Source organism: Alligator mississippiensis, chromosome 7 (assembly GCF_030867095.1).
Source record: "Alligator mississippiensis isolate rAllMis1 chromosome 7, rAllMis1, whole genome shotgun sequence".
NCBI classification, from domain to species: domain Eukaryota; kingdom Metazoa; phylum Chordata; order Crocodylia; family Alligatoridae; genus Alligator; species Alligator mississippiensis.
The window spans coordinates 50,103,379-50,122,523 of NC_081830.1; the positions used below are offsets into that span (position 1 = coordinate 50,103,379).

The window sequence follows — 19,145 nt, forward strand, 5'->3', positions numbered from 1 at the left end:
ATTCTTTCTTCATCCATTTAATTTGAAACCTTCTCACTCCATTGCTCCAAGCAGAAACAAATTCTAAGGCAGCAGTCCATCTCACAGCATAACCAGTTCAAAGAGCCCATGTCCCTGTATATTGTCCAGTTTTATAGGCCCAGGAGAAATATATTTGGATTCCTGATTGACATCATTGTTCTACTAACTTACTTAAAGCCAATACTATGCTCAAATGCCATGTTGGATTAGACCCCAGAGCTGTGTATGGTAAAGTGGGAATTAATTTTGCTTCTCAAAAGGAAAAAGCCTCAAAAGAAAAAAAAAAATCCACATTTAAAATATTGTACATGAGGTAGCTTTTTCCCTGTTTTAAAACATTGCTCTTTGTGAAGAGGGTAACCAGCTAGTGGAGCAGAAGTGAAACTACAGAAGTGTTTAGGGTTCTGCTTATTAATGCATCTACTTCAATAGCTAGTTCCGTTCTATGAAGAATGTGCTAATAACTTTTGACGACATCCTAAAAAAAAAAATTGAAATCAAAATTACTCCTAAAAAAAAAAAAAAATACACCTATAATTTTGTGTTAAAGAGTTGAGAAAAGAATAACCACTGTAATGAAAGGGTCCTAGTATTTCTTCAAATAAATACATCCATTAATTCATTCATACCTGGCAGGGAAGATACCCACTTAAGTAAACAGAAAGATGCTGGAATATTTTCCCTTTGTTTCATATGCTGTAATAAGGCCTCATGTGAGCTAAACTATGAGGTATTGTAATGACAGTTTAAGTCTAAAAACACATGTAACCTAAATATGGAGGATCAGTATTTATAAGAATACATACAAAACATCAGCTAATATCCCCAGCCAAAAAAAAGAAAAGAAAAATCAGTATGCAGACTGGTAACATGATTAGCCCACTACTCACAATTAAGACTCCCCTTTCATTTTAAAGTTCAACACATCAAATAGCTTATCAAGCTTTTTAATTTTGTGTATGTGGTGGAGGACAGCTACTCACAGGGAAGATATAAGCATCCTTCAGATAGTAACTAAAGAAGCCAGAAGATTAGATGCAAATCAGAGGCCACTGAGTTCCTTTCTCAGGAGGGGGCACTCTCCCCCATAACCCTAGTCACAGTTTACAAAATGCAAATTAGAGCTCTCCATATCCCATTTGCTATTTGTTAAATAGAGCCTTCTTCCCTGTCATTTCTTCAGGTACAGGAACCAGTACTGAACTTAACTAATGCTTTTGAAAGAAATTTCAAGCACATATTCCCATGTAAGGAGTATAGTCTTTTCATCCTCTGCCCCTCTATAAACACCAAGAACATAAGTGAGAATGTGATTCCTGGTCTCCTTTCCAGGCAAGGACAACATCATGGTTTCAACAGGTCAGCAAAACACCCTGGAGCAAATTTTATTTTCTATGGATGACCTCTCTAGTACAGCTGAAGGAAAGATAGATTTTTTTTCACCTCAATAAAAGGAAGTATACAGCTTTTAGATCTAATGTTACCATCCTATCATCCCATATCTTTACATCTCAAAGAAAAAACAGTGTCTTACCTTGACCTGAGAGTCAATGCACTTGCTTCCAATTTAGAAGATATCAGTCCCCGGTCTTTCTGGTAGGAAGGACAGGTTGCTCGTCGGCATTGTTGTTCCAAAGGAATCATGTCTCTTGTTCACAGAGAATGCTGATTTTACTCAGATCAAATCTTGCTCTGTTTGATAATCTCAGCAGACACAGTGGGCTACTACCTCTGAGTGAAACCCCCATATCTTTCTGGAGAAATCCTGCCACGTGCCAAGCTAAGCACCGAAAGACATAGAAGGTACTCCATCTCCTCTCTCTCTGTCCCAGCTAGCTGAAGAAATTCAGATTCACTCTTTATCAGATGGTCAGCAGACTGTGGAACTTTTATTTTTCATAAGGGAAGAGGAAATAAAGTTGTACTTACAGATCGGTATTGGTCAACCTCAGCACAACCCACAATTCATCATTTGACATTGACAATGCAAAGAAAGAGTCTCCTATGCCCTTCAGAAAGAGAAACTTAGCAGCTTCCAATTTGCATCTAATCTCCTGGCTGTCCTACCAAAGACAGACTCCATTATTACTCAGTTTCTGGGGACCCTTGGAGTTCATCTCCCCTATAGCAGAGAGACCTGCATTCACCTCACTGCCCAGGAACAGTCAGCGCTTGTAAATTACTACTGCACACAGCAGCAAGCTCGGACCTGCTCTGAATATGTTCTGAGGAGTTAGTTATTGACCAACAGAACATCCCCTAGAAGGAAGGGAGCTGCTACTTTTGTACTAGTTCAGACAAGCAAATCTCATGCATCTCTTCTGCTAGGCATTGGATGTCAGTTACAAGGACCAGACTCACATCTAGGGGTTGGCACAAACTTCCTGTGGTACTTGTCCTCTACCCTGCTTCCCCAAAACAAGCTTCTGCATTTGCATGCAATGGTCAACTAAAACACTTAACAGTTGTTTCATCTCTAAATCACAAGCCCAGAGATCTACTACCTAACCAAGTCTGCTGGGAGGGGAGAATTAGCAGGGCTGTCATTCAGGAGCTCCACCACCTACAACCAAAATGGCAGGTGCTATGTAGGGAGGCCCACCTTAGAAGTCCTCATCACTCCTGCTGTAGCTTCACTTTAGAGGCTATACCATCTACACCAGCCAAAGTGGTAAATACTAGGCAGAGATGCCCACACAAGTTTACCATCATTCCTTGCTACTGCTAGAGGCTGAAGCTGCACTGACACTGGGAAACTACAAGCACCAAGTGTCACCACTGTACATTTCATAAACACACTGACTGGGAGCAAAAACCCCTGCTCTTTTTTACCCTAATCAGCCCAACAACAAGCCACAACATTTCAGCTCTTTCAGTAACTAATGGATAATAAGCTTTTACCCACTGTCACAACTTATATCTAAAGATACTTTCCTTTTGAAAATTGATGGCAAACTGCAATGCTATGCAAGCACAGTAGCTCTTATCTCAAGGTTCTTCTGCTCCATATTCATATACTAGCAATTGCCCATCAAGAATGGCAGATGAATTTCACATGACAAAAACAAAGATAGATTTGACTTTTTCTATTTATTAAATAAATTAAATATTTATAAAACTTAAATAATATAGGCTAAACATTTGAAGATACCAATCCCTTCCTGCACTTGCTCTCATCCCGTGGGCTGAAGGCACACGTGCCTATGCTGCTGCCCAGCTGCCACCTGCGCACCTCTTTGCTGGGCAAAGGCAGGTGAGATCCACACCTCACAACAGCCAGCCACACCCCAGGGCTTCCTCTGCACTGCCCCCAGGTGCCTCCTTCTTTGCTCGGGGCTTGGGACGGGGCCACCAGTGCTTGCCCACTGCCTTGCGCTTCTGCCTGGCTTCTGATTTTCCTCAGCTGGCCCCTCCATCTGCCCTCCCCGCTGCACCGGGCTTGCCATGGGCACCTCCTTCCCTGCTTGGGACTCGGGACGGGGCTGCCGCTGCTCACCCACTGCCTCGTGCCTCTGCCCTCCCCATTGTACTGGCTCCGGGCACCCTCCTGGGAGGAGCTCAGTAGAAACAGTCCTAGCTCCTGACTTTTTTCCCCAATTCTGGAAGCTAGGATCATCCTGACATGGTCGCTAAATGCTAAGGTTTAGCAAAGAAATTTCTTTGAAGACACAAATGTTCTCTCTCTTACAGTTTTCAAGCTATTGATATTTCAAGAGTATTACAGACAGACAGATACACACACAGACAGATGGACTAAGCCCTTCTCTACTCTGGATCTAAGGGCCACTCCATTGAAGACCTTTTCAAAGATCACAGCGAGTCAAGGAACCCTCACTGATCTTTGCACACCTTTCCCTTTGCCACATCTGTGCACCTATGAACTTCACCAATTTAAAATGGAGCACCTGTGGATGCAGAGATCTGAGCCACCTAGCATTATACATTTGCATACTCTACCCATAAACAGCAAGAACAGGCACAAGTAGCCCCAAACCTCTGAGCATGCATAATAATGAGGACATATTGTTGCAGAGCACTGAGGTGCCCTGCTCCTAGAGGGCGGAAACTGCTAGAGAAAGAGCCCTAGCAGGGAATAACGAGCACAGCTGTGGGTTGCCAGGGCAATGGGAGTCAGCAAATGACCCACACCTGCCAGTGGTCAGCTGGCAGTAAGGGGCAAGGCCTGGCTCTTATAAAGCCCAGGGGCTGAGGCCAGAAGCAGTTCTCTGCTAACAGCCAGAGAGACAGGAGCTCTAGAAGCAATAATGCAAGGAGAAGCCTGACCACAGGTACTGCTCTAGCAGAGTAAAGGACAGCAGCTCTAAGATGTCTGAGCAATATGGTTTAGCCAGGTGGGTGGCTTTGAGTTAAGTTGTAGCCAAGAGGCTTGAGTTTGTGTTGATGTTACACTGGTGGTTTGGGTGAGGCTATTAGGGGTTGGAGGAGGCCTCATAGGGAACTCACAGTGGAGTGTGAGGACCCCAGCGCCAGCAGGTGCAGCACACAGGGTGCATAGACCCCAGCCCCAGGAGGGAGCACTACTGAGAAGCCCCAGAGAAGGGGACAGCTTACCGGCGAGCCCCAGAGAAGGGCTGTTAGACTGAGAAGCCCAAGGCGGGTGAGGTACAGAGAAGGCCCTGAGAGATGGGTGTGTGTGTAGAGGGAGAGAGACCGAACAACATCTATCCCAACCGTGAGGCTTGGGGCATGGTATAAGGGGTGGTTGGAGCCACACATAGCCCATAAGGCTAGGGTGCCCCGAAGCACCCGTTTGCAGGACAAGACCCACGAGGGGTCCGGGAGTCTATAGGACTAGAGATTACAACGGACTGTGTCCAAGAAGACATGAGGCAGCCTCCCAACCTTATGTGAACATCAAAGACATGGCAGGCAAGAATCAGAGGGTGCCCTTGGGCCAACTTGGCACGGAGGAAGGGGGCCTTAAGGAGATCACGGGCCTCCTACAGGACCCTGCTGTGACGCACACAAAGAAGAAAGTACACAAAATTGCAGTAACAGAACACAAGCAGGGTTACACACAACAAGCAAACTTGACTGAACCTAATTTAGGGATATTTTTTTTTTTTTTTAGTTCCTAGATAAGCCTGCTTTGCCAGCTCTCTCCTCACCTGTTCTAGAGTTGACCTATTGCCTTTCTTTATACCTAGCTGAACTCCCAAATAGACTTACAACCTGAACTAGCTAATTGCATTCAGAAATATCCCTTACTTCCTAACACTCCAGGGAAAAGAAAAGAGAAGGAGAGAGAAGGGGGGGGGGGGGGAAAGAAGCACTTCTTTCAGTTGTATTTCTTCTTGCTGAGAGAGCAGCTTTTAAAATGAGTTGTAATCAGGTCCAGCTGAAGAACATCAGTTTCCTTGTGGCTATATTAACGTCTTCCTTACCAGCTGGTTTATGTTGCCACTTTTTTTTTTAAGGTTATAGAACAAGTCTCCACATTCCATTGAAGATGTGCTCAAATTTTCATCCAGAACACACACCTTGTAGTTAGATTTGAGTTCTACACTTTATGAAGTCTAAATGTTAATATAGTTCAGGCTGGTATTGAAAGAATTGTAGGTGAAGGTGTTTGAATGGAAGAAGGTGGCAACCTTTACTGTAGCTAAAGAACAATAGTGATGTGTCATGGAAATACCATGTGTCAGTAATCCTTTGAAGTTTTGCTTAATTTTCCACAAAAGCGATATAGTTCCCAACCACTCCCTTTACAAAAGAAATCATGTTTTCTTATCTGACAATATGAGAAGATGGCATCCTTTCAAATTACCATGGAAGTGAATTGGTTCAGGGTTCCTCAGCTTCTTTTCTTCTTTCAGAGCAGGACTGTCAAGTTTTGTTTGTTCCCTCACAGTAAATCCAGACAGACCATGGGGCTTCCCAAAGCTGGATGACCTATGGGCAGCAGCAGTGGCATTAATCCAGGGGTGGGCAATTATTTTAAGTGGAGGACACTTAAAAAGTTTTGCTGAGCTGTTGAGGGATGCAGCTGCCCAACTCCCTCCCTATGGGGGCCTCAATCCCCCCTGCACCAGGCTTACCTGCAGGAGCTGCTCTCCAGGCTGCCTTGTGGCCATGTACATGGCGCTCCCTGCCTAACCAGCCTTTTCTTGCTCCCCACAGCCCCTTGCAGCTGGAACTCTGCCAGCCTGCAGGGAGCTCTTTGCAAAACTGGAAAATCTGTGCCTTTCTTCAAAAATCCACTTTATTTCTTGGTTAAAAGGGAAAATCCATGCTTTTTCTATTTTTTCCATGGAAAACAGAAAACCCAGATCCCTGCTAGTCACTAAGGCAGGCTCAACAAGTTTTACAGAAAATGTTACAACTGCATTCTTGTCATCTCAGGGATCACTGAATTAACAATTATGAAAGAGAGGGTCTTGGCATCAGTCACGAGCTGATATTAAAATAACTGAAGTCCTAGAGCATAAGAATGGAAGGTAGTTGATGACCCGGATACCTTTTTCATATTTCATATTTGTGTTACATGCCATCCTTCTTTCCTAGTTCTCATATTTACCTGTTATTCTTCCTTACTGATCCTGGAGTGAACTGGGCACACTAGTTCAGAGCCAGTTTGCAATCACAGGATGGTTCAGCCTGTTCTTTCCCTCTGCCCAAAAGGTTCCAGTGATACAAGATGCCTTCTCTTGCTCTCTTGAACAGTTCAGTGCACTCTCTCTTACTCTGGGCTCTCTCTTAATGATATCGATGATAACTGCTAAAGCAATGTAATTAAAGTGTCCATTCATTTACAGTATATTCCCATGCATTGTTCACTCAGATATATAGAAACAATTGCTCTTAAAATAGCTGCAATATTAGACTTTCTTGGCATTCTTTTTTCTGAAAAAAAAGTTTTATTCTCATCCTAATAGCATCTCAACATGTCTGTTCTATTGTTCTTGGCATCAAAACAGCAGAACCAGCACAGACTGCTGTACCAGTTTAGATCATGTCTCCAACAGGGGTTTGGATTAGTGCAGGGACAGTAGTGCTTGAGGTTTCAGTGTAGGCAAAGTTGCAGTCTAAAACAGACTGGCTCTCTTCTGGGTTTGTTTTTTTTGTGGCAGGGGGAGGTGGGGTGTTGTTTTTTTTTAACTGATTCCTTCCAAAGCAGTTTTCCCTCCCATGTGCTCAGCAAAGATAAAGACTTCTGCCCATGTGCTCATCTGTGCCAGGATACATCCCAAAAAATGACATCTGCGTATAGCCATAGACTTCTGCCCTCACGAAAGGACTGCTAATCCTCTTCAGAATTTTGTGATGTAATATGTTATTCTACATGATATAAAATGGGGTCATCTTAGCCATTTTCCTCTATGCTGTGCCACAGTCTAGAAGCTTTTAAGACTGGAAGGAAAGATTAACTTTAGCTAACCATTCAGATGCAACTTGTCACCCAGTAGATAAGTGTCAGAGATAAATATTCCAAACCCTTAATAAATTTAAAACAGGTTATTGATAAGCTGCAATGCACAGAAAGATTACTAGCATGTTTTCCCAGTGTTGCAACACTAGAGGGCAATCTTTCTCCAAACAATTAAATATTTCTTAATTCAATCTTCTCTCCTTCCTGAAGAAATATAGCAAGACTGACCTACATTTTGAGAAAATCAGTGTACTCCACAGATCAGATAAACATGTCCAGACAATGAGACAAATAGGGTTTCCAAGGCAAATGTGCTATATAGCATAGGCACTGAATCTCTTACAGAAATCAGCTAAAATAGTTTGAAAGGAGCTTGTCTTCAGCTTCAGAAAGGCAGAGTTGCCAAATAGTGAATGAAACATTGTTTGTTTTAATGCAGCATCTAAAGGCAATGATCCTATCAAGCTAAGCAACATGCAACATATAATAAAGCACAAATCTGGCTCTCAAGGACTTAGACTTGAAACAAGTAAGGGAGCATTAGTCTACATATTACAGATGGACAGTTTAGCGCTGAGGGGTTAAGTGGGTCATCTAACATAAGCAAATCAATAGCACACTGGAAATTGGTGTCAGTCCTCTTTAATCACTGTCCAGCAATTTAGCTGTCAAACCATCTTTCCCTGCAACATCAGTTTCAAACCTGAGTTTCTACCATCAGTAATGTTGTCTGTGCACACATTTTTTATACAAATATGATTGTGGCAGATCTAAAAACAGCAAGCCTGGAGTTCAAAATCATCTCTGTCTTGGTAGATCAGCTACACATCATGATTAAGAGACATGCAGGGTTCTCTTCACAGAACCACTGTGATCTAACACATCTCTAGAGAGCGATTATATAGTTGAATCCTTGCTGAATTTGCTGGCAAAGAAGGCAATATTAGTCATAGATTCATAGATGTTAGGGTCGGAAGGGACCTAAATAGATCATCGAGTCCGACCCCCTGCATAAGCAGGAAAGAGTGCTGGGGCTAGATGACCCCAGCTAGATACTCATCTAACCTCCTCTTGAAGACCCCCAGGGTAGGGGAGAGCACCACCTCCCTTGGGAGCCTGTTCCAGACCTTGGCCACTCGAACTGTGAAGAAATTCTTCCTAATGTCCAGTCTAAATCTGCTCTCTGCTAGCTTGTGGCCATTGTTTCTTGTAACCCCTGGGGGCGCCTTGGTGAATAAATACTCACCAATTCCCTTCTGTGCCCCCATGATGAACTTATAGGCAGCCACAAGGTCGCCTCTCAACCTTCTCTTGTGGAGGCTGAAAAGGTCCAGTTTCTCTAGTCTCTCCTCGTAGGGCTTGGTCTGCAAGCCCTTGACTATACGAGTTGCCCTTCTCTGGACCCTCTCCAGGTTATCCGCATCCTTCTTGAAGTGTGGCACCCAGAATTGCACGCAGTACTCCAACTGCGGTCTGACCAGCGCCCTATAGAGGGGAAGTATCACCTCTTTGGACCTATTCTTCATGCATCTGCTGATGCACGATAAAGTGCCATTGGCTTTTCTGATGGCTTCGTCACACTGCCGGCTCATGTTCATCTTGGAGTCCACTAGGACTCCAAGATCCCTTTCCACCTCCGTGCCACCCAGCAGGTCATTCCCTAGGCTGTAGGTGTGCTGGACATTTTTCCTCCCTAGGTGCAGCACTTTGCATTTCTCCTTGTTGAACTGCATCCTGTTTTTTTCTGTCAGGATGCTCAGGATGACAGGTTTGTGTCACATGAACCAGTCCATTAGGAAATAGGGCAGAATTTCCTGTTCTTGTCCTATACTTCCAGAAGTTATCTGTTTACTGTCACCTCCTTTTCTTGTCACCAAAAAACAGTGTTTAAATTGATGTTTGACACGCATGTTGGTGGAAATAAAAAGAAATTACGTCTCCCCCTGCAGCAGCAAACTACTGGCCACTGCTCCTGCACTGCCCACCACCCTGCTGCTCTGCCTTCCCCACTGCCTGAAGTCAAGAAAGAGCCACCGTCAGGATGCAGGGCCATGGGAAAGGGACAGAGAAAAGGAGGGTGAGGTGAGGGTGAGGTACCTCTTAGCTCCATTCTGGTGCCTGGGACTCATGCCCCCTTCACTCTTCTATAATTATACAAATGATTGCATGTGAGGTTGGTACTTAATAACTTGGAACTATAGAAAGGTGCAGGGTATAGATGGGCAAGGGAATAGGGAAAAGGAGGCTGAAGCACTCCCCAGCTACATTCCAGTTTCTCCACTGCCCAGGGCACAGTACTGACCAGTTATGCCTCTGGGTGCAATGTTATAAATGACATTTCCACTACAAGCTAGTTAATACCACTCCAGTCACATTCTCCTGAGTTCAGGTTCCCAGTGCTGTACAATGCACAAAATCATGGAAAGGCATTTGCTTTTTTGATTTTTCAGGCTGTTCAGCTCTAGAACTGAGGACACTTTTTAAAGATTTGACATATCCACTTTTAAAATAAAATGCAAAAATCATGTACAGCAGCTTAACTACTTTTTTAAAAAAGACAACATTTGCCAGAGTTTTACAACAGCTACTTCCTGCTCTTACTTTCAGGGAAACCTCTGTTTTAGTAAATGCTGACTTCAAAAGAGTGAGCGCTGTACATGATCTATCTCCAGGGCCATCAGGTAACCCACATACATACAACAGCTGAGATTGTATTTCAGACATGAAAATCCTGAATTCTAAGGCCTCCATCACTTTAAATAAAGGAAACCAATTAGGAATAGACTGTTTAAGGCCATTATTCCTTTGTGAGGCAGCCACCAAAGGGGAGCATCATTGGTTTCAATCTTATGCTTTGGCATTTGCTTATTGTATCTTTATATCGTCTCACCTAAGAAATATTTGGGGTGGAGGGTCAACCTTCTGTTGTGAGTTTGAGCAATGCCTATAAATCCCTGACTGGGGTTCCTTATGCTGCCATAAAAATGAGATGCTATTTGTCTTTTGGTAGCACGCCTAGCTCCAGTCAAGTCACAGCTCCCTTGTAGGTGGCATAGTATAGACACATTGCAGGTGTGCCCCAAGAAGCTCATAAACTACACAGCCAAGCCAGAAAGTATTGGAGACACCTTTTATGGGTAGGGCACTGAAGCACAGGGTAATGATTTTCCCTGAGGTTGGAAAGAAAGTGTGTAGAGAGCCAACAATTGAACCCACAGCCCTGAAGTGCAGGTGTAACACTTAGCACTTACTGTAGCAAGGGCTTATCTATAGTGCCTCTATACTGTCCCTGGGATTGTTGCCAAGAAACATATCCCACCCACTTGTCTCTGCCCAGCTGGGCTGACTACCCATCCCCAGCACTAGATCCAACCAGGGATGGGAAGTCAAGCCAGCTGGGGCTAGATTGGGCTGGGCGCAGGCAGCTGGACTGACTTCCCATCCCAGGTGCAAGATCAGGCCGGGGGCGAAGAGTCAGCCTAGCTGGGCTGACTTCATATCCCTAGTGCTCGATTCCTGCCCCTAGCCCGATCTAGCACCAAAATGAGTAGAAACAGTGTTGAAACGAAACAGTTGGCGAAATTTTGCAGAGTCCTAGTTTGCAGCAACCACAAGGGGCTCCCTGACACTGCTTTCAGGCTCCCTTGTCACGCATCCACTGACTCTTGCTGAGCTTCTGACTGCCACTGAGAAGTGACCTCTACTTCCACTCTGCATTCACCAAAACTGAGAAATTGGTTCAGAGCAACTGGGAGGGCATGCACAGCACCACACTCTGGTGCATTTCTTTGCACATGCACAGATCTGCTAGAGGGCAGCTACATTGCCTCATTTCTAAGATTTTGTGCATGCTGGATGAGAGCAAGTAGGCAGGATCCTGTCAATAATGTGGTAAATATTTGTCCTTGTTTTACCCAGTTTGGTTATGGTTAGGTGATTGATTACAGACCTCAAGAAACTGAGTCCTCATTTCAGAATTCCCGTATCTCTCCGTATAGAAAAACAATCACAAAACTCTCAAAATAACCACATTCCTAATGTTTCACTGTACAAAGAAATGGTATAAGGAAATAAATGTCTAATTTACATAATTTTAGTTCTACAGTAATTACTGTATGAGGGAAATAAATATTTAGTGCAGGATAAATATATGAAATGGTGTTATTGTTTTGAAATATGGAAATTGAAGATAAAAATGGAACACAAGAAAAAAAAAGAGACAGAAAATTAGGTTTATTAAAATAAGGTTTGTCTCAGTTATTTGCTGGTTGAAACACGTTAAACATGCTCAGATTAGACCAGTTGCAAATTAAAAAAAACTTTAAATTTAATATTACAACTGTAACAGTAACTTTGTTAGCTGCTTTAAGGAAAATTAAACACAGAGAATTATTATAAGTCTTTTGTGGCAAATGTAGATTGCAGAAAAATAGTTCTAGGCTTTGTTTTTTAAACTGCTGTACAAATGGAATTTTCCATTAAAACAAAAAACCCACGTCTACATTTATCTTTCTTCTTTCTCTTCCTGTTCATCACATTTCTTGTTGGCTGACAGAAACTCTTTTACAACAGAATGTGCAGTTCCATAAACCATCCTCCCTAAAATGTCTGTTAAAATTGGTTGCCTTTCCCTACTCCTCAGCTAGAGTGTATTGAAAATGATTCCATGAAACAATTTTCCATTTGAAAATGTTGATTTGATTAAATAAAAACATTGTAAGAAACTATTTAAACATTTCATTTTGACAAGGTCAAAATATGTCACTTCCATTATTATAAGAGTTCTATTATAATTTATAATATAAAAGTCACATAAAAGCCAGCATGAAACAAAATATTCAAAAATATTTCTTAGAGTGAACAATTATGCAATTTCAACTTTTCTCCTGAATAAGAATGTAATTCTCCTGGACAAGAATGTAATTCTTATTCAGGAAAAAGCTCAGACTTCCCCTACAACAGATATTTCATTTTCTGGCCCACCAAGTTTACCGAGATTTTTCATTAGTTTCACTGGGATCTGGACTGGGCAGGTAACAGCAGATTCTGCAATAGGGTCTTATGTTACTAAAGTTCCATTCAGGGGGATTCTCTCCAACGTCTCAATACAGGAGTATGCAGACAGGGACCTCTTTATAATTTCTCCCATTCTGTGGCCATGTTGACCCTGTGGCAAGTGAACACAATCCGTATGCCACTTGAACCTATGAAATCTGGCTAGTACTTCTAATAAGCTGTAGGCTAGCAAAAAATTGAGGGGGAGAATTAAAGAGTCATGCTGCTCCTTAGAGAGGGCCGGTCTACCCATTAGGCAAACTAGTCAGTCGCCTACAGCACCAAAATTATATGCAGAACAAAATAACAGGAACATCATTCTAAATAACAGCTCTGGCTGGCTACGGCTCCACCTTGGTCTAAGGCCTTTGTTTCAGTAAGGAGAGAAAGACCTCTGATAAAATCTCAGAGAAAAGATCACTAGAAACACAACTCCTACCTTTTCAACTCTCAAGCAGACTTACGACAAGAGCATACCACTGACAAACATCATCCTAAAAGATGAACCCCTACTTCTATATCATCTTATAGCTTGTGACACCGATTTCTTACACCTTCTTTCTCCTTTTCAACCACCCTTTTTTAAATCTAAAGCACTTCTAGATTTCATCAATTGCATTTAAGATTCTGTTAAGAGTAAGATGACCATAATATGCTGACTCTGGGTACAGATATGTATTGTGCCTGTAATTCAGGAAACAGGTTTCAAGGTAGGAATTTCTTGGTTCAGTTTTGTAGCGCTCATTTCATTTATATGATGTAGAACTGATGTACAAATGTAGCTATTATCATAGCTACACCTGAGTAGTCATGTTTAATATTCTCAATTTTATAATGTTTAGAATTCGTCAGAGTAGGAGTGATGAATCGTTACATTCAATTCTTGTAAGAACACATGTGATTTTTTTAAAGTAAGTCGAGCTAGGGGTAAGCCTTTGTGTACATATTATGGTTAGATATGCATGTGAGAGATGCGTAGGCATTTAGAATGCATGTGTTAATGTGGAATGAGTGCTAATTAATTGCTAGCAAGCTCAAGAGAGATTCTTTAATTAGTTCATTATAGAACACCTGTATCAATGTTATGTAAGGAAATAGTTGTATGACTGTGCATATAGAACATGTAAGGTTGGTTGGCCCAGAAATCTGACAGGATATGTGAGATAAGTAAACATAACTACTCAACAGACAATGATAATTTATTTTGCAGAGGACCATGCTAAGGAACTATTAATTTGCTGGAAGAACCTGGCTACCTACTAGATAAAAGATGTAAATTAGTAGAGTACTGTACACAGGAAATAATACTTAGTTTACAAAGCTCCTTAATAAACAGGAAAACATCTGCTTGACCACACAGTCTTGACCAATATTAGATAACGAGTTACCATGTTTACACCCTTAGTCATACATCCTAACAAATACCTTCCTGATTGCAGGGATGGTCCACCCATTAAGGCATTTTAGGCAGTGCCTAGCCATATTTCTTCCATGATAATTTAATCAATTGTCCACATTAATAATGTCATCACAGTCAGAATTTTCTTTGAAATTGTACTTAGATTGATTGTTCTCTGTACTGATAATTTATTTGAAACAGTTTTAAACTGTTTCAGGGGAATGGTACCATGGCAGATAGAAAAAAAAAAACTGTTTGGAGCTCAGTATCATAAACGAAAAGCTGAACAGGCAAAAGAACAAGCAAAGCAAGAGGGTTCCTTCATGAAATATCTTTGATTTCACCCACATCAGAATGGAAGCAGTTCACAAAATCAAGATGAAGGCAGCTCACAGCATCAAACTGACATTGAAATAAAAAAAATGTATTCACCTACAGACACACATGCTGAAGTTGAGGTAGATAAAGATAATAAGGGAGCAGAAGGTACATATGTGAAAGATGAGGAAGGTGCAAACAAGTTACAGTATGGTGACCCTGCTACATGGCCTAGATGCGATGACTGTGCGCCAGAAATTCTGGTGGAACACGGACCTGAACAAGTTCAGAAATTTCACTTCCCTAAAAGAAAATTCTCTACACATCATTACAAGAAGAAACTCACCAATGGAGAAGAAATGCATCCAGTATACTGGACTGTACACAAGATGCGAGTCATGTTGAGCATATGTATCAATATTCAGTGTCATGAGACACATTGTTTTGCTTCTGCTGCAAGCTGTTTAGCAGTAAAGTAATTGATGCATCATCACTTACTGAAAATGGTTCAAAGGACTGGAAAAACATATCTGATATCCTGTCTTCTCATAAAAAAAAATAGTGAACATTTGGAACATTTCCAAAACTGGAAAGAACTTGAACTTCAATTGAAAAAACAGAAAACTATTGATGAAAAGTTATGTGGGATCAAGAAGAAGAATACTGGCAGCAAATATTGAAGTGACTGATTGCTTTAAAAGGCCTTTGATACAGTATCACATACCATCTTTATAAATAAACTGTGGCGATTTGCCTTGGATAATTATACGGTAGACTGGGTAGCAAACTGGCTCAAGGGTCGCACTCAGAGAGTGGTGGTGGATGGGTTGGTGTCAACCTGGAAAGATGTATGCAGTGGAGTCCCCCAGGACTCAGTTCTGAGGCCAATGCTGTTCAACATCAGTGATCTGGATGAAGGGGTGGGAAGCACGCTGTCCAAATTTGTGGATGACACAAAAATATGGGGTGAAGCTAAAACCCTGGAGAGGAGGAACCATATCCAGGCTGACCTAGACAGGTTGGGGAAGTGGGCAGAGAGCAACAGGATGCTATTCAATAAGGACAAGTGCAAGGTGCTGCATCTAGGGAGAAAGAACTGCCATCATACCTATAGGCTGGGGGGGAGGGGGGGTGACCTTCTCAGTACCACTGAGGCAGAAAGAGATCTCAGAGTCACTTTTGACTCCAGGATGAACATGAGTCATCAGTGTGATGAAGTAGTCGGCAAAGCCAATTGTACCTTGTCGTGCATACATAGATGCTTCACAAACAGGTCCAGGGAGTTGATTCTCCCTATGTGGCATTGGTCAGGCCACAGCTGGAGTACTGTGTCCAGTTCTGGATGCTGCAGTTCAAGCAGGATGTGGACAACCTGTAGAGGATCCAAAGAAGAGCCACTTGTCTGATTGGAGGCCTGCAGGGAAGGCCCTACAAGGAAAGGCTAAGGGACCTTAACCTCTTCAGCCTCTCCAAGAGAAGGTTGAGGGGGAACCTTGTGGCAGTGTACAAATTCATAAGGGGAGAGCAACATAAAGTAGGCAATGATCTGTTTACCAGGGCACCCCCTGGAACAACAAGGAACAATGGCCATAAGCTACTGGAGAACAGGTGTAGACTGGACATTAGAAAAAAGTTCGTCATGGTCAGGGTTGCCAGGATCTGGAATGGGCTTCCAAGGGAGGTGGTGCTCACCCCATCCTTGGGGGTCTTCAAGAGGAGACTGGACAGGCACCTGGCTGGGTTAGCCTGACCCCAGGTTTGGTGACCCTTTTCTTGCCTGCCAGGGGCAGGGGGTCAGACTAGATGGCCCACTGAGGTCCCTTATGACCCTAGAACCTATTAATCTATGAAACTAGTGAGAGTTCTCGGTAGGCAAAACCTGGCATTCCACCGGACAAATTTAAAATTATACAGGGCTAGTAATGGAAACTTCTTTAAATTTATTGAATACCTAGCTTTGTTTGATACAGTCATGAAGGAGCATCTGTGTAAAATAAGTGACCATGAAACACATGTTCATTACCTTGGGGAAAGGCTGCAGAATGAACAGATTCAACTCCTAACAAATGCTGTTAAAGAGAAAATATTGGAACTTGCCCATTCTGCAAAATACTTTTCAATAATTCTGGACTGTACACAAGATGCGAGTCATGTTGAGCATATCACAATGATCATTCGCTTTGTAGATATGGCAAAATCTGCAGATGTAGATAATGCTGAAGTGATCATAAAGGAACATTTGGGGGCGGGTTGTACCATCGAAGGAGACAACTGGTGCTTTTATGACTGAGAGCATTCTATAAGAGCTTGAAGGAATGTCATTATCTGCTGAGAACTTACATGGCCAAGGCTATGACAATGGGAGTAATATGAAGGGTAAAGATAACGGTGTACAAAGAAGAATAATATAAATTAGTCCTCGGGCCTTTTTTGTTCCTTGCAGTATACATACTCTGAATTTTCATAGTTTCATAGTTGTAGGGTCAGAAGAGACGTTGACAGATCATCAAGTCCAACCCCCTGCCATGGCAGGAAAGAGTACTGGGGTCAAATGACACCAGCAAGGTGTTAGTCTAGCCTCCTCTTAAAGACCCCCAGGGTAGGAGCCAGCACCACTTCTAGCCACCCTGACAGTGAAGTAGCGCCTCCTGATGTCCAGTCTGAATCTACCCTCTGCCGGCTTGTGACCGTTATTTCTTGTCACTCCTGGTAGTGCTCGGGGCAACAGGGACTCCCCCAACGCCTGCTGGTCCCCTCTGACTAGTTTGTAACAGGCCACTAGATCCCCCCTCAACCCCCCTTGTGGAGGTTGAACAGGTTCAGGTCCCCTAGCCTCTCCTCGTAGGGCCTGCCCTGCTGCCCCTTGATCATGCAAGTGACCCTCCTTCTGGACCCTCTCCATGTTGTCTACATCCCTCCTGAAGTGCGGTGCCCAGAACTGGACTCAGTACTCCAACTGCGGCCTGACCAGTGTCACAGAGAGAGAGAGGATTATCTCCTTGGACCTATTTGAGATGCATCTGTGGATGCATGACAAGGTACAGTTGGCCTTCCTAACCACGTCTCACACTGTCGGCCCATGTTCATTCTGGCATCAATAATGACTCCAAGATCCTTTTCTGCCTCTGCACTGACAAGAAGGGAGTTCCCCAGCCTGTAGGCAAGCTGCTGGTTCTTCGTCCCCAGGTGCAGCACCTTGCACTTGTCAGTGTTGAAACCCATCCTGTTCTCATCTGCCCACCCCTGTAAACTGTCTAGGTCCAATTGCAGCCTATTCCTCCCTTCTAGTGTGCCCATTTCCCCCACATCTTAGTGTCATCTACGAATTTGAACAGGGTGCTTTTTACCCCCTCATCTGGGGGTTGACAATTTGGTTGTCAATGATGCTGCCAGATGTTGTTTGGAGGCAAGTCGTTTCTTTGACCTAGTGCAACGTGTTTGTGTGTTTTTCTCAGGTTCAACATACCATTGGGAAGTTCTTAGTTGCCATGTGCCTTCTCTAATTATGAAACCACTGAGAGAAACAAGATGGGAGAGTCAAGTAGAAGCCTTGAAGCCTCTTCGCTATGAGTTTGATGCACCAATTGAAATTTCTGATGATACTACCCTCACAGGATCATCTAGCAATACAACACGTGCTGATGCAGAAGTTCTTGCAAATGGCCTTTCCAAGTTCTAATTTGTGGTTTCACTCATTTTGTGGTATAACCTCCTTTTTGAGATCAACCTTACTAGTAAGCAACTTTAGGCAAAGGACTTTGACATACATTCTGCTATCCAACAACTGAAACAAACCAAAAGGTTTCTGGAGGAATGCAGGAGTGATAAAGAGTTTGAAAAGACATTGGTAGATGCTTGTGAGCTTGCTAAGAGTTAGAGCTACCAACAAATTTTGAAGCAGAACCAGCACGCATTCGGAGAAAGAAGCAACAGTTCACATATGAAGCAAAAGACAAGTCATTTCAGGACCCAAAACAAAAATTCAAAATAAACTTCTATTTTGCAGTCCTTGATACTGCAATATAGTTGGTTAAAGCACGATTTGAACAGATACAGCAGCTTGATTCAGTCTTTGGTTTCCTCTACAATGTCCACAGTTTGCAAAATAAGACATCAAAACAGATAATGAGACATTGCTTGAAGCTAGAGTCGGCATTACAGCATGGAAATTCTAAAGAAACTGATGCTGCAGATTTGTGCAGCGAACTGCAGGCTATTTCACAACAACTTCCAAAAAATCTTACACCTCAAGATGTACTGAAGTTTATTTCTGAACATGAACTGACAGACAGTTTTCCCAACATCTTCATTGCTCTCCGCATTCTCTTGACTCTCCCACTTTCTGTTGCTGGTGGAGAACATATCAATTTTAGCTTTGGGAAGCTAAACACATACCTTCGTTCTTCTATGCTGCAAGACAAACTTCCTGGACTGGCCACTGTGTTGATAGAACATGAAATAGCTGGAAAACTTTGCCTTAAAAACTTGTTGATGAATTTGTGAAACTGAAAGCACAAAAAGCAAAGTACTAATTTTTTACACAAATGTTCACGAGGATTTTCTTTTAATTGTACGTCTGATGTCTATTAGAGTTTTTGCAATATAATTGTGTAAGGGTTAATGAAAAGTGTGAAACAATCAATAAAAAAAATGTTTTTATTGCTGTATTGTTCATTTTGAATATCAAATAAGTACATGTTCAATCTAGACTTCTTATTTTCCTCTATATTGGAAGTGGTGGGGGTGCTGAGGTACACAGCTCACCTAGGGCGCTAAGTACCTTTGGACCAGCCCTGCCCTTAGACAAACCTCCTCTTTCCCAAAATCTCCTCTGCTGAAGATTGGGGTTGGAGATAGTGGGTGTCCCTATGGCACCTTTATTACTGCACCATCGTTTAGTACTTGTTAAAAGAAGTAACAGCCCATACTGCACTGTGCACATCGTGCATGGTTATTTTTAGC

General features: G+C 42.6%; 1 pseudogene; it reads left to right on the top strand.

Annotated features, from left to right (window-relative positions):
* The first annotated feature begins 16,029 nt into the window (after positions 1-16,029).
* Positions 16,030-18,791, top strand: LOC109284184 (uncharacterized; annotated as a pseudogene).
* Positions 18,792-19,145: the final 354 nt, after the last annotated feature.